Here is a 16820-nt window from a genome sequence, read left to right on the forward strand (position 1 = left end):
CAAGTGAATGAGCTGTTACTATAGAAACAATAATGTATTAGAATGAGCACATTAATATAAACCTTTAAAGCTACAAACTTCTGACCAATCAGACCAGAGAATTCAATAGTGTTGTGCTTTAAACCAAATTCTTCCACTCACTGCCAGGTTTAGCGATCAGTCAGCAGGACACTGAAAGATTATTTGTTTTCCTTTTTGCTCTCTTAGTGTCTGGCAAATGTGAAGACACTAACCTTTAGCAACAGATCGATACTGCAGAACAACCGGCACAAACTGCAGCAAACTCCAAAACAAAGTCCCTGATTCTCCTCCAAGTATCACTTTATCAGCAGACGAGCACAGATGGGTGGGAATATGATTTGTTAGATTAGTCGCAAATGAAAAAAAGGTTTCTCCGTCTCAGAGGGGGAAAGTAAAAGCTCTAATAAAGATGTCAATAGAATAATTTAATAGGATGCATTCGCTGCTCTCATACAATACCAGTGTTTAATTGGATCGTCGAAAGATCCTGTAGACTTCTTCTTCTTCTTCTTCTTCTTCTGGTTTTTAATCAATCGCTGTGCCTCAGGCCTGGTTTCCACCCGAGACCAGATAAGTGGCTATGCAATTATAAATGGATACAACTCAGTTATAACAGCGTGCACAGGTCACGGAGAGATCAAGAATACAGTTCTGCTGCTGTCTCCTTCTGTAGATGGAAGATCTCTATTTTGAGGTATGAGGTAATGAACGTTCTGATTGCTTTTTCCAACGAGTAGCTGACCTGGGGTCAAGTGTTTAAAACACATCAGCAGTTACAGACTTCAATATAAAGTGTCCTGTTGTCCTACATGTGAACCAGTAATGAAATATTATAAATATACAAAAGCTCTTCAAGCATTTATCTTTCACTGGGTGGATTCGTTTTGTAGTACAATTCTGATTGGTCAGAATGTGCTGATGAATTTTCTATAACAGCAGATCTAACTGTTACAAGGGCAGTGGGTCAGTGGTTAAAGGCTCTGTGGCACTGATTACTGGTCAGAAGGTCAGGGGTTCAAGCACTGCCAAGCTGCCACTGCTGGGTCATTAACCGTCTCTTCTCCAGGAGCAACACATCATGGCTGACCCTGAGCTCTGACCCCAACATCCTAACAAGCTCCTCTAACAGTAGTGCAAAAATTTACACTATATTTATATATTATATTAATGCAAATATACTATGATTGCTATAATAATAGCTTATTCACTGGCACTTACAGTATGTAATGCAAGATGATCAATATAATCTAAAAACCTGGTTATATAACAAAGAAAAATGTATAATCATTGATATGTTGAAGTTTCCTGTAAGAAGATGTTTACTTAACATTTATGGAATGAGTCTCCAGTTTCAGTATGTTTTTCAACACGAAAGGTTTGCGCTTTTACATTTCTTCGGTAAGCTGTATTTTTTTTTTTTGTCGTATTACCTTTGAGAAAGTCTGGTGAGGGAATGTTTATAGCTGCTATAATGTAAGTAAGAACAGGAACTCATTTGTTTTGGGCATTCCACAACATTAAACGTAACTATAAAAGGATCAAATGTGTGATGTGTCATTCCTTCATAAATAAAACATCGTAACTGTTGGCGAATCACTGTGGTATAAGAGGAATAAAACGCTTCAGGATGTTGAGGGGTAACAGGTACTTTGCTTCAGGGATTATTTTCCTATATCAGCACACCCCCAAGTGTTTTATCCCTTACTTAAGTGTGTAGCTTATTGTACCATGTACAGCAGAATAAAATCATTGCCTCAGTATAAGGTTGTGTGGATAATTCTACTGTATAATTATTAAGAAACATCTGAAGCTGCTTGCTTTAAACTAATTGTCAGTTATCTTTAAGACAAAACACTATTTGTAATACTTGATAAAGTTCACCTCACAATAAAAATATCTCCTCAGAGGTAAAACTCCAACGTGTAATCAAATAACGAGGCTGATTTCCGTCTGCTGCAAGCCCAAATTGTTACTGTCACCACCCAGAAGTTGATTTTTTTCCTATAACAGCATGTCCCAAAGTGTTTAATTCCTCTTATACTGCAGCAATTAGCCAAGGATGACATGGCATACGTTTTATCCCAAGGCTTAATAGAACGTTTGGTTGGCCCTAACTGACAACTAACTCAGAGGCCCTTCTCCCACAGCAATCATTTTATTTTACATGGAGAAATGAACAGAATTAATATCTTGGATGAGGAAAAAACAGTTTCATAAACAATAAAATAAAACCAACTGAACAAGATACTAGATACTAGCTAACTTCAAACTCACATCAGCATCTTTATGAGACCCTCAATAATCAAAGTATATAATTTATTTTGAGATGATGCATTTTTCCTGTTTCTGTTTGAAAGGTACTCACCAGATAAGCTACAGAGCCGGTGAAGTAGCTACACAAGCTATGCTATAAGTGCAGAGATACAGAGATGAGAGCCAGTGAAGTAGTTACACAAGCTACATTATAAGCGCCGAGATACGGAGGTGAGAGCCGGTAAAGTAGCTGCTGGAGTTTACTGAAAAAGACAAGTAGATCAGGGTTTATAATATAAGGTGTCATTTTTAACATCATTATTAACATCGTTTTAATCATTTTCAGAGGAACTCTCATAAATGTATTTCAAAGCAATGTTATTAATATGGAAAGATTGTTTGATGGTAGATTGTGCCTTAAATGATTAAAGAAAAAAATTCTTCATCTCTCCCACTGCTGTCTGACATCCATCTGAAATGCAGGAACGTGTCACACTTACCAATTTAACTGTACAGATCGGGAAAGCAATCATGATTTTATTTTATATTTCCTCATCCCTCCGAAATTAATTTCTGGTTACGTGACGGACAGCACAACACACGACTCATTTATAAACGTGAGTGTGATTTACATCAAGCACAGCACACAGTTTGCATGAAGACCACAGTCAAGCCGTAGTGCAGCAGAAACCGGAGTGCACATACATATATACTGCGGTTTACAGTAACTATCCTTCTGATGCTCGTCGGTATTAGTTAAGCACTGTGAGATGCGTTCACACGCTGTACAGTGCCAGTCAGTACGCTACGGATTTGCTGGGAATTCTGGATACTGTGAAAATGTTGAGCAGTAGTATACTACAGGTTGTTTCATTATTTTTTTCCAAGTTCATATTGACCAAATAAAGGCTGAGGGTCTTGTGTGCGCTCGAGATGCTAGCCGTCTAGCCACTATGTTTTTTTTTTTTTTTTTTTATTTTAAATTACTTCAACAAGCGGAAGCAAAAAAAAGTGGACAAACTGACTAAATCCAATTCATCAGCATTAATTTACAACCATTGTTTGCCATCTTTTTCTCCTCTTCTGCTTTTTCCTTTTTGCATTTTTTCACCTCAGATAGATATGAACATTACCGCCACTTCTTCATGATCTGTCTTTAGTTACATTAGTTATATATTCTTTTTGCAACCACAAGGAGGCCCCCTGCGACTGCACGATACACAAACCTCATCGCCAAATGATTGTAAAGTTTGCTTTTTTGCTTATCTGCTGTATTTAAAAAAAGTTATGGGCCCTTATACCACTTATAGCAAGAAATATCCCTGTTTTATCCATTTACTGTATAGTTACATTTAATGTAGTGGAACGTCCACACAAGTTAGTAATTCCCTCACCTCTCTTTTTTCTCTCTCTTGAAACCACAAAGTACTCCATCATAATGATTTTCCCATGTCAGAAACCTTAGTTACAGGTCTGACACTGGAGACTCCTTCCTTAAATAAACATCTCCTCAAAGAAAACATCGCCATATCAACAATTACACACGTTTTTGATCTGTTTACGTGGAACGTCCACCGTACTATATTTGCTGTTATAGAAAAGTAATCAACACCTTCTGACCAATCAGAATCCTGAATTCAACATCGCTGTGGTAAAGTTTTATTTAAAAATGTTTAATATTCTGTCGTGTGAACAGAACACTGACTATCGCATATGAAATGCAATCTAAATGCCAAATATAAAAGAGGTACACTATATTACCAAAAGTATTCAGTCACCTGCCTTGACTCACATATGAACTTAAGTGCCATCCCATTCCTAACCCATAGGGTTCAAATATGATGTCGGTCCACCTTTTGCAGCTATTACAGCTTCAACTCTTCTGGGAAGGCTGTCCACAAGGTTGAGGAGTGTGTTTATAGGAATTTTTGACCATTCTTCCAAAAGCGCATTGGTGAGGTCACACACTGATGTTGGTCAGAAGGCCTGGCTCTCAGTCTCCGCTCTAATTCATCCCAAAGGTGTTCTATCGGGTTCAGGTCAGGACTCTGTGCAAGGCCAGTCAAGTTCATCCACACCAGACTCTGTCATCCATGTCTTTATGGACCTTGCTTTGTGCACTGGTGCACAGTCATGTTGGAAGACATGCTCCAAACTGTTCCCACAAGGTTGGAAGCATGGAATTGTCCAAAATGTTTTGGTATCCTGAAGCATTCAAAGTTCCTTTCACTGGAACTAAGGGGCCAAGCCCAACTCCTGAAAAACAACCCCACACCATAATTCCTCCTCCACCAAATTTCACACTCGGCACAATGCAGTCCGAAATGTACCGTTCTCCTGGCAACCTCCAAACCCAGACTCGTCCATCAGATTGCCAGATGGAAAAGCGTGATTCATCACTCCAGAGAACGCGTCTCCACTGCTCTAGAGTCCAGTGGCGGCGTGCTTTACACCACTGCATCCGACGCTTTGCATTGCACTTGGTGATGTGTGGCTTGGATGCAGCTGCTCGGCCATGGAAACCCATTCCATGAAGCTCTCTGCGTACTGTACTTGGGCTAATCTGAAGGTCACATGAAGTTTGGAGCTCTGTAGCAACTGACTGTGAAGAAAGTCGACGACCTCTTTGCACTATGCGCTTCAGCATCCGCTGACCCCTCTCCGTCAGTTTACGTGGCCTACCACTTCGTGGCTGAGTTGCTGTTGTTCCCAAACTCTTCCATTTTGTTATGATAAAGCTGACAGTTGACTGTGGAATATTTAGGAGCGAGGAAATTTCACGACTGGATTTGTTGCACAGGTGGCATCCTATGACAGTTCCACGCTGGAATTCACTGAGCTCCTGAGAGCGGCCCATTCTTTCACAAATGTTTGTAAAAACAGTCTGCATGCCTAAGTGCTTGATTTTATACACCTGTGGCCAGGCCAAGTGATTAGGACACCTGATTCTGATCATTTGGATGGGTGACCGAATACTTTTGGTAATATAGTGTACATCTGCAATATGTATGGAAGAAGTAACAAGCTTGGCATCTAGCACATAATAGCTCTTAGGGTTTTTTTTGCACTATAATTATTGCCCTAAGGAACTTAAAAAATGCAAAGAATTCATTCTACGAATGTTTCTTTTTTAACCATTAAGGAGTTATATTCCTGCTCCTGCATTCTACACACAACCTACAGCGTTGTTTAGAAGAAAAAGCACAATCCATTGCCTCGATGTAGGAGATGAAAATCCTTTCTTCCAGCTCCACCCTCTTCTCTCAGCGAGCCCGTAAAAGTCAGAGAGATATATGTAGCACACTCTGATATAAACACCCGAGTGCAGTCAATGCAAATAGGAGGCTGTAGAAAAGTCTCAGCTCTCTGAAGGTTATCGCTTCAGCTCAGTGGGAACCAACACATTGAGGATAAGGAGCTATGTCCCTCTCTCAAAAATCCCACAAATGGATTGGCAGTGTGTCAAAGGACAAGTGGATGAATAACCTGAAAGTGTGGCCTGCTTTTACTGAGAGTGCTCAAGGTCTTCCTTTTTACTCCTAATTGAAAGGACACAATCAGGAATGTAGAGGTATTTGTCCAGTGGAAAAGATTAAGCAAGAATAGATAGGATAGATTGGTTTCAAAGAATAGATTGGTTTCAAATGAATGAATCAGACCATCTGGTCTGAGCTGAATCTTAGATCACATAATCTAACAAAACTCTGTCAGAATTACAAAAATAATGGTTATATAAAGTTTCACTGTCTACAAGGGCAGAAATCTGACATCACATTTATAAATACAGTATGTACATAAATTAAAAGCAAAGACATTTTAAACACGGTGTCCTTCTCAAAAACCTTCAGATAATTCCCTTAAAACAACAACGAAACCTACAAAATAAAACTACACCACTTAGAAAACTGCATTTTTTTTTTATAAATCAAATTATTTTGGCATTATCGTGTGAATCTGTTAAACATCTCATGCTTGAAGCTTCCTTTTCCACAAGTCGGCCATTATAGTTTATAAAAAACGTACATTTTATTCCCATAACATTCACTCATAACCACACTGAACACATTCAGGTGGTTATGAGTGAATGTTATTGGGATATATTGGGATTATATGTTATATTCAAGGAAATATGTGGAATTTTCCACAAGTCAACAGGAATGTTTGACAGGAAGTTGCATCATTTGAATTTCCTGAAGATCACGAGAAGAAGAAAAGTAGATTCTGTCATTCTTTTTTACTTTATTTTCAATGATATTGTGATATTGAGTGATGGGGTCATTTTGAAAGCACAACCCTTTACCAGAACTATAGACTCAATGTAAATTGTTAAGAAATCATTAAACATAAATTATTAGAATGTTCTTCTAATGAAAGGTCCTCATGCCATTCGCATGGATGCTAGATAACCAGGATCTGTGTGTTTGCTAATTCTATGCTTAGCTAAAATTGGTGGTAATGTGGTTATGAGTTTTGTCTGCTAAAATGTGAAGTGGACTTGCAGTCAGCTCTTTGCAAAAAGCCATAATAATAAAGTCAAAGTAAGTCTCGATAATGATTATTCCTAAATGATTGCACAATATGTCCCCAAGTGCACTAGGAATGAATGCAAAATATTCTTAGAAAAAAAATAAAATATTGCTTTTACTCAATAACATTTTAGATTCATTCCAGGCCCTATAACAAGCATTTCAAAGCATTTCAAAAAAAATCTCGGCTGAAATAACATGCTGTCCTTTCCTCCTCCTGATAAGTGAAATTGACTAATTCATGCTCTTGTTAGTCTAGATGTCAAAAATGTGTCGCACACTCGCCTATTTATTTATCCTGCTGTCATTTAATGTTTAACAGAAGCTGTCTGTACTGTCAGGGTGGATGAGTTGATCCTCCGGGACTCGCAGGATTATTGCTCTTTCTCAGAGGCTGAAGTGAAGTGATCAGAGATGAGTGTAGGAGATGGAGAGACTCGATCATTTCTGATGATCATCTTTGACCTGAAGTCAAGCTTTAAATTTAAAAAAGAATTGAAAAATAAATAAATTATCTCATTTAAATAATATTTAAAATCTTGTCAACCTAGTGTAATTTTATTTAATGCTTCTCATTATGAGAATATTATATAACAAATATAAGATTATAACATAATATAAGACTAGATTACTAGACAATTTTGAAATTATTCATATGGCAAATAATTTAGCTTCTTTTCAAAAATAAATGCTTGAAATGAGTTAAATTTTGTACCAATAAAATGTGATAAATTCAGCTTGAAATAATAATAATAATAATAATAATAATAATAATAATAATAATAGTAGTAGTAGTAGTAAACAAATGTTTAAAAATATAGTTATAAGCTTAATAATCTTATATTTATTTTCTGATACTTCTATATTACTATTAAAAATATTAAAATATAATATATAACTGTTAAGAATGATATTTTCACCTGTTAAAATATCTTCATTGTTTTAATGTTTCTGTTTTTGGGTTATGTTTCCCTGATTGCTTTTCCTCAATGCAATAAATCAAAGGGGTGTCTGTGTGCGCGCGCATGTGCGTGTGTGTGTGTGTGTGTGGGTGGGTGGGTGGATGTAAGAATAACTGATCTGTCATAGAAGTTAAATGGCGGCTATGACTTTGTGGGAGGCAGAAAAAGGGCGCAGCGTCTCAACACTCTACTCCCTCTGGTTTCTCCAAATGAGAGGGTTAAATTTTTATTATCTTATATTTCTCTGTGGAAGAACAGTAGTCTTGGTTTCGTTATCTTTGTCTATTCAACCATGCATTCTTTTTTTTAGAGAGAAAGAGAGAGAGAGAATCCCAAATTAAGTTCTGCACCTCATCTGTTTCACATTCAGCTGAGCTCCGGGATTTATAAGCACGGTTCTTCTATTTATTCATTCTGCCCTATTGTTTCTCGTTTGGTTTGATGTTTCAGATGTGTGTTTGGTGCTTTACAGAGTAAATAAGCTCGTTAAGTCGTGAATGTCCAGGTTCATTAAGATTTCTTCTGGAAATTCCACATAACCAACCTTATTAACGCTTTCTGTTATAGTGAGAATAATACAGCGCCTCTCTGTGCAGCGTTGTCCTCGGTGCTATTGTGGACTGTGAAGTTGTGTGTAAGGCAAATAATGAGTTTTTTCAGCTCTCTCTCTCTCACACACACACACACACACATATATTTTTCATCAGCTTCCCAAACAAGGCATGACGTGTTTCGTTTGCTCAGTCTCTTACCAGTCACACACAGTTAGAGATCTCATTTACATAAACTGTCATGAAGAATAATCTATCAGTGTACAATGTTAGCAAGTCTAGCAATCAGTTCGCATGATAGTGCTTTTCTGTATTGTAGTATTAATTTTCTGTTTCTTTTCTACTGTTAGCTAGAGCAGGGTTTCCCAACACACCCCCTAGGGGTACGTAATGGCATTGCATGGGGTTCATAAGACTGTCAGCGTCATATATTTTCACAAGATCTAACAAACAATGTTAAATGATCATTTTGAATAAGATGTTTAAAAAAGATGTGTAAAATTTCACAAATTGAAAAGTAACATATGTTATGTTTTGCCATTTACTTCAAAAGTTTTCATCTAAAATCTTACGTTAGGTTGAAGGAGTTCAAGTGACCAAAACCCCAAAATGTAGGGAACCCCTGAGCTAGAAAATAATTGTAGATTAAGTAATGAATATCACATGATTGATCATATGGTTATACAAAAATAATCCACACCGGGGTGGTGTGATACGGCACAACACGAAGCGGAGTGCCATTACCTCTCCAAAGTCTGGAGTGTATTATTCCACTTATACCACAGCGACTTGCCAACGATTACAATGTTTACTTTATTAATGAACGACACGTCACACTTTTTAACAGTTTATAAGTAAGACTTAATGTTGTGGAACATCCAAGAGATAAGTTAGTACCTGTTCTCACTTACATTACTGCCAGGATAAACAGTTATCCCTCACCAGCATCTCCTTCTCTCTCTCTCTCTCTCTCTCTCTCTCTCTCTCTCTGTCTCTATTTGTCTCCTATAAACAGCAGCTTGTCAAGACATTTTTAATCTATTTATTATTAGTCTTAGATTATGTGCTGTTACTATAGAAACAATAACATTACAATGAGCACATTAATATAAACAATATAAAATAATAGTTCATGTTACAGCCGGGAACATTCTGGCTAATCAGATTCGAGAATTCAACCACACTGTGGAATAACATTGTTTATGTGAGAACATACGTCATAAAAATGAGTCTATACCACCTTCAAAACCTCAGCGTTTGGTTTGTTTTTGTTATTTTTTAAATAAAGGACTTGCTAGCCAAATCAGCTAGCTAGTTGCAGTAAGGTTAGCCTACAAGCTCCTGAGTTAGCTATAAATGAACACTTAATGTTAGTTTGATGTTTAAATTGTAACGTTGAGTGTGTTACTCATTAATAACATACTACTAGCATGATAAAGCTCATATTAACTCTTGTATTGGTGTTATAGTATCATGCAGCATAATTTTTCAGAAATCAATGGGTAACTAAGGCTGGCTTGTAAATTGAAAAATTAACTGGAGTCAGACAGAGATAACAACAGAGATTAGAAATTAGCTATTGTTGTATGCTGCAAAAATGCAACACAACTTCCTTTCATGTATCTATAACTTTTGTACTTTTTCCCATTTTGAGGACTTCATAAGAAAAAAATGGGCTTCTATGGCGACTTCTGAGCATTCAGACAGATAGAAAACAAATCTGTCTTTATGTCTGCCATTTTTTTATATTATATATTATGTCTAATATATAAATAATATATTATTATTATAAATAATATTTATAATATAGAGATATTATTATGGAGATATTAAATCCTAAACATGGTCTCCAAGGTATGACAGTTTTTAATGACAGTTTTTATGACAGTTTTTAATTAGAAAATATATTTTTCATTGGAGTGGAAAAAATGTGATGTTAGAATCTCAGACTTTGATTTTAGTTCGCAAGCAACAAATAAAAAATAAAAAAAGAAGAAGAAGAATGGACAAAATCTGACATATGAGATTATTATAAATCAACTATAATATTAAGTTAATTTTTTCTTTACTCTGTTGTCAGATAATTTGCTTCTTTCTAGAAATGTGTGCTTAAAAATTGAAACATTATCTGCCAATAGGACAAGACTAAGCTTAAAATTAGTAAAAAATAATATCTAGAAACTGGTTTAATTCTCTTATATTTGGTTTATTGTAATTTTGTAATAGGAACTCCTAGATAAACTTGACTATATTCAAGAAATTTTGAGTTGCTGAGTGCATTTCTACAGTATGGACCTGATTAATGTGATCCTGGTTATGGCCCTGACCCCAGTTTAACAGGAAGAAGTGGAACTCTGAGCTCTGTCTTGCTTACTGCAGTCTACTCGCAACCGAAGCGTGCTCATTTGAAATGTAAAGACAGCTCTATACGGGGTTGTGTGAAGTAAAGCTGTGGGATACTGCTGCCCTCAAGTGACCTGACTGATCAATTACACCACAGAAGTGTGGAGGTGAATTAGAAATTCATCTTTCACTTCTACGAAAAAAGAATTCATATTCATTTCATTTCAGTAGTTACTGAATAATGTGCTTCAAGATGAAGAATTGGAATAACATTTCTGTCACATTCTAGTTATAAATGAGTTATAAATGTTTATAAATGTATAAATACAGTAATCACTTGGTAACTAACATCTGAGGAGTGTTTTGTTCATGTTTTTGTATTCTCGTAAGTGTTGGGTAGATTTTAGCTGCTTCTCCATAGATAATAATTAATTTGTATAAATAAATAAAAATAATTGCAATTGTGCTCCCAATCCACAGCCTCAACACAAGATGTGTGTGTGTGTATATATACATATATATATATATGTATATATATATATATATATATATATATATATATATATATATATATACAGTACTGTGCAAAAGTCTTAGGCACAATATATTTTTAGTACAAACTTTGTTATAGATTTTTATTTTATGACTTCTACATTATTCAGTACAAAAACTTTTTAGATTCCAAACATTAGTTTCCCAGCACAAAATTAAATATTACAGAACAATGTTTGCAATGTTTGTATGTCAGTAAAGAAAGCAGAATATTACGTAAGAGACACTTTTCAGATAAAAAACATAATGAAGGCTGCTGGGTTTCGCTGCAAAAATAAGAAGCGAGTCGACAGTCAAAGTCTCCAGAAGAACTGTGGCTGCTTCTGCAAGATGCTCAGTAACACTTCCAGCTCATTTCCTTGTAAAACTGCACAAATTGTACCTGAGACTGCTAATTTTTTTAAAGCAAAGAGTCATCACACCAAATATTGACTTTGTTTCATTTATTACTGTTTACTGTATTTTTTTAAATGAAGAAACACTTCATTTCATTATGTTTGAAGGCATCTTTGCTCTACAGCATTTCTTTGCATGTGCCTAAGATAATAATAATAATAATAATAATAATAATAATAATAATAAAAGAGATATTATACCACTTCTTTTCTGATAATGATACTGACAGTGAAACCTTGAGTATCAGCTGCTATAGACACTCATCTGATATTTTAAGCTTTTTTTATTATTACAAGTCCTTGTGTACAAGTCCTTGTGTAAGCTGTTACTAGCAAAATGATAACATATAGAAAATTCTGACCAATCAGAATCGAGAATTCAACAGCAGTGTTTTATAATAGTGAAGTATCATGCAGTAAACAGTTTCCCCTTATCTATTTAGACTCTGCGTGCCTCATCTATGGTGCACATTTCCAGTCCTGGAGGTTTGTACTTCAACATATTTTGGTGCTTTCCCTGTGTAAACTCTGAGATTTGCCTCATCAGTTGATTGCCACGTTTAATTCTCAGAGAAATCACCAAATCCTCCAACGCTGTAATCTCTGCCAAGCCAGATAACCCTCCTCGTCACTCACAGGATATTTTGAGTCATGAATACCTCAGGCGGTTAGCTCAGAGTGCTAGGAATAGTAACAGACATGTCGTCATACATACAGGCGGAGAGAGTGCTGGGATCTGGCTGAGTTCCCTGGCTCGGAGTTCACGCAGCCTGTCAGGACTTGGATCAAGAGAAAACCCTGAATCACATCCTCTGAAAGGCGGGTATGTGTTCTCCTGGCACTTCCTTTCACCCGCCTTACTGGAATCCCCTCCCTCTGTGGGCCCTGAGGAGAGCGCCTTCTCTCCCTGGAGATTATTACCACGACTCTGTCTCTGTAGCAAACCACCGACCTCGACCTGACAATCAGCACACGCCCTTACATTACATATCTTTCCAAGAATAAATAAAACACACCACGGGGTTTAGGAGAGAGCATCTCATTTTGAATTTGTCAAGTGAGCTAGTGAGCACAGCACAAGCATGGTACAGTCGAGCGTACAGTCGAGCAGAGGTGTTTGTACACTCTTAGAACAAAATGATGAAAACAATGTAAAAGTAAGTTGGAAAATAGCTGGTAGAATGTGTGTTAGGATACTACGATTAGTAAAAATAATTACATTTTTCATGAGATCAGGTTGAAAAATTGCAAAAATTAAACTGCCTGTATGATTGAATTAGGTGGCAAAGTTAGTTAATAACTTAAAAAAATGCTGAAACTGATTTTTTTATTATTATTTTTTAATAAATTATGAGTTATGGAGCATTTGTTGTCACTCAATCTGAACATTTCCTAGTAATAAATCTTTAATTATGATTATTTCATAAGTATTATATGAGTATTTTATTTTTTTCCTTATGAAATTATTCACCTTATAATGCAGTCTATATCAAATAAGAATACAACATAGATACAGAATTTAATCATTATTTTTCAAACAGTTTTTTTGCTATAATTAATTGTAAAATAAACAAGTGCCTAATTAAAGAAAGGGATTGTTTGTGGCTTTTTTATGCTTAAATCTAGGTTGTTTCAATAAAATAAAAAACATTCATTGACTCATATCTTATACCTTATATCTTACTTTCCTGATTTTGGAGTTTTAAAATAAGCCAGTTGAAATGTGAAGCTTGAAATGTAACCAAAAATGTTAATGTGTTGCATTAAAAAAAAAATTTTTTTAAATAAACCGAACTTTCAAACAACCCAGCACTTTTTAATTTCCAGCTGGTTAAAAAAATAACACCAGGTTGCTAAGGAGAAAGAATGAGTCAGCTCTAATCTGTAGGTCTCGCTTTATGTCTATAACCTTGAAAATGTACGTCTGCCCGTCTGTCTATATTCATTTGAGAGCAAAATTTAGCGCACCCCATCTTCTTTGGAGAAAAAAAGGGTGTCTTGATTTTGCAAAAGAAATATTTTTGCCCAGACTCTCAGATATGTTAAGAATAATGGGCAAAGTTTAGCAAAGCAAAGAACAGAAATGTTAGGAAGGTTATATTCCAACCAGGAGAATTCAAAATCTGCTCTGAGGATATGAAAAGAAAATAATTTCGATTATGTTAGACTTCAAGTATATCAGAGTTATAAAATAGAGAGCATTTACTGTATATTACATTCAGAGAGTTATAATGAATGGATTGTATTGAGATTTTTTTTCACTATTAATACCTAAATGGCACAAACACTGCCAGTGTAAAAGATATGCTATTTTTCTCAATGGATGCTGTAACAGCTCTTAAGGTATTAATTATACAGCTTATTATCTGATGACTGATTGATTCCCAAAACAAAATGAGACAGGTTTTACATCCCCGGGGCAGAGGTAGCAGTAAATCACTCGTTTTCCACCAGCACGTAAAAGAGACACACAGGCATGATGAGGTGGGTGGAATTTATGGCTGTCCATCAAGCCTTAACACACACACACACACACACACACACACACACACACACACACATACACCATTTCCAAGGTTGTGACCACATAACATAAAGTAAAATCATAAACTTAGAGGACATGATCATGTTTGCTTGGCTTATACATACACAGGAAGGAATAACACACTCCGTGTCATGCTGTTATAGGAAAATAACCAACAGTGGGGTGGTGTGATGAGGCGGAGTTACTGTTACCACCCTGACGTTGATTACTTTCCTAGAACAGCACATCCTGAAGTGTTTTATTCCTCTTACACCACAGAAATTGATTTTTATTTATTTATTTATTAATGTATCATGGATCTTTTTATCCATTTGTAGTTACATCTAATGTTGTGCAGTGTCCAAAAAACAAACTCTTCATCTTCTCATATTACAGAAAAATTGTAAACTCTCTCCTCTCTCCTGAAGACTTTCTCATGTTGGAAAACTTACTGACTGTTACAAAAGCATTACTGTACTGCATTAACTGTGACTGTAGACTGGAGACTTCCCTCATAAATGTTAAATAAACGTCTACTTGCAGAAAACGTCTTTTATGATTACATGTTATTCTATCTGTTTTTTATTATTAGGCTTAGATTATGTTGTACAAGTTCCTGTGTATGAGCTGTTACTATAGAAACTATAACGTATTAGAAGGAGCACATTCATGTAATTCTGTTCATTTCATTCATTTCAAACGGCTTGAAATTTGTCTCTAAGACAACTGTAAATAGTGAAGGTAATGCTTGTGTGGTTTTTTCATCAAAAAGTGACTTTTACATCAAAATTAATTGTTTCCACAAGCAATTCGTTTTATTTTCAAGCTTTGGAGAAGCAGCGAGGAGCTCGGCTTATTTGTGAACTTTAAGAAAAGCTCCTCGTGAAGATTGTGGTTGTGATCTTCAACCTCATGGTTGTGAAGATGCTGAGGAATCAGGAATACTGTTCGAATTTAAAATATAGACTAGTTTTGTTTTGTTTAACACTTATGCTCACTTCATAATTACATATGTGTTATATCATAGTGTTCATAAAATCTATAAGACAGTACAAAAGAGTGTAAATGAAGACTTTGAATGAGCAGGGGTGTACAAACTTTTGAGAGGTAGTGAATTTTCTATTATATTCAACATAGTAGAGAGTATGAGTGAGTATTAGAGTTTAGAGAGATAAATTCATAAAAGATCTGATTACAATCTGTATCTTCTGATTGTTCAGTGTGACAGACGTCGAAAAACGGAAAGAGCGGTAACGTTGCTCTTGAGATCAGTCATAATTTATACTCTTTTATTTACATTTTAAGTAAAAAAAAAAAGGAAAAAGAATGAAAAAATGATTTAAAAAAAAACCTTTCATTTGTGCAAACTATTTATTATATGATGCCATTTTGAAAACTGAAACCACCTCATATGAAACCTGAACTGAAATTTAGAAAATCAGAGTTTGTAGTAATGGAGCAAACAGCACTAAAACTCAGTCTGCATTCAAATCTAAATTTCTGCTGGTTTAACCCCGTCTGCGTTTTACATTTCTGGTGCTTCTGTTTTAGTAAATGACATACACATTTGTGTGTTATACACTGCTGGGTATATCGAACATGATCCACTATCCACTAAACAACATTCATCAGCATTAATAATAAACTTCTATTCTGTTTAAATCACATTCATTTTTGTAGTCAAATCAAAACATTTGCTTTGAACAGATGGTTTTATTTTGTGCTTATTTCATGCCCAAGCTTGTTTTTTTCTTGGCTATGAACTTAATTTGACCATATGGCACATTTCTAGTATTTCCTACGTAGGTAGGTGTCTGGTAATTAAAAATCTTTTTTGGTGCTACAATTCAATAATTACACAGAATTTAATAAGTAATAATGTAGAACTTGTACAAAGAAATACTTGGTGTAATATGTAAAATACTGTATGTAAATTTCATCACATAATGCTCAAAGGTAACATAATAATAATAATAATAATAATAATAATAATAATAATTCTGTGTGGAATAGTAATTCTGCATTCTGATTGGTCAGAAGGTGTTGATTAATTTTCTATAACAGCAGTTCTGACAGTAGTGCGGCTACAGATCACAGGATTATATGAAGTCATTATCCTATTGTAATTCATTATCCTTTCTATAAACATAAACCTGTGAAATCGTTGATATGGTTCGTTTTCTGTAAGGAGACACATTTATGGAAGGAGTCTCCAGTGTTAGAGCTTTGTAACACTCAGAAGTAAATCTGTAACTTTACGTTTTCTGCTTTGACGTAGAAAAGTCGTAGTAAAGTTTTTTTTTGTCTTTGTAAAAGAGAGGCTGGTGAAGGAACTACTTATAACGTTAGAATAATATAATGTAACTGAAAAAGGATAAAATGTACAACATAGTATGAACAACAAATTAGTGTGTTATAACGGCAGTAAAACTATTATAGGGAAATAATCAGTGGTGTAAAATGTAAAATGGGGTTCCTGTTACCACTCCGAAGTTGATTTTTTTTTTTTAGATGAACATTTTATCCATATATACTTGTATTAAATCTTGTGGAACGTCTATGAAACAAGTAAGCCTCATCATGTTTTATTCCTTACTTATTCATGTGAATGGAAATATTTATTGATAAAGTCCTGTCCAAATTTGGATCTCAGCATCAGATATAGCTATACAGCTAGCATTTTTGTTTTTTGT

This window comes from Pangasianodon hypophthalmus, chromosome 14 (genome assembly GCF_027358585.1).
Source record: "Pangasianodon hypophthalmus isolate fPanHyp1 chromosome 14, fPanHyp1.pri, whole genome shotgun sequence".
In the NCBI taxonomy this organism is placed as follows: Eukaryota; Metazoa; Chordata; class Actinopteri; order Siluriformes; family Pangasiidae; genus Pangasianodon; species Pangasianodon hypophthalmus.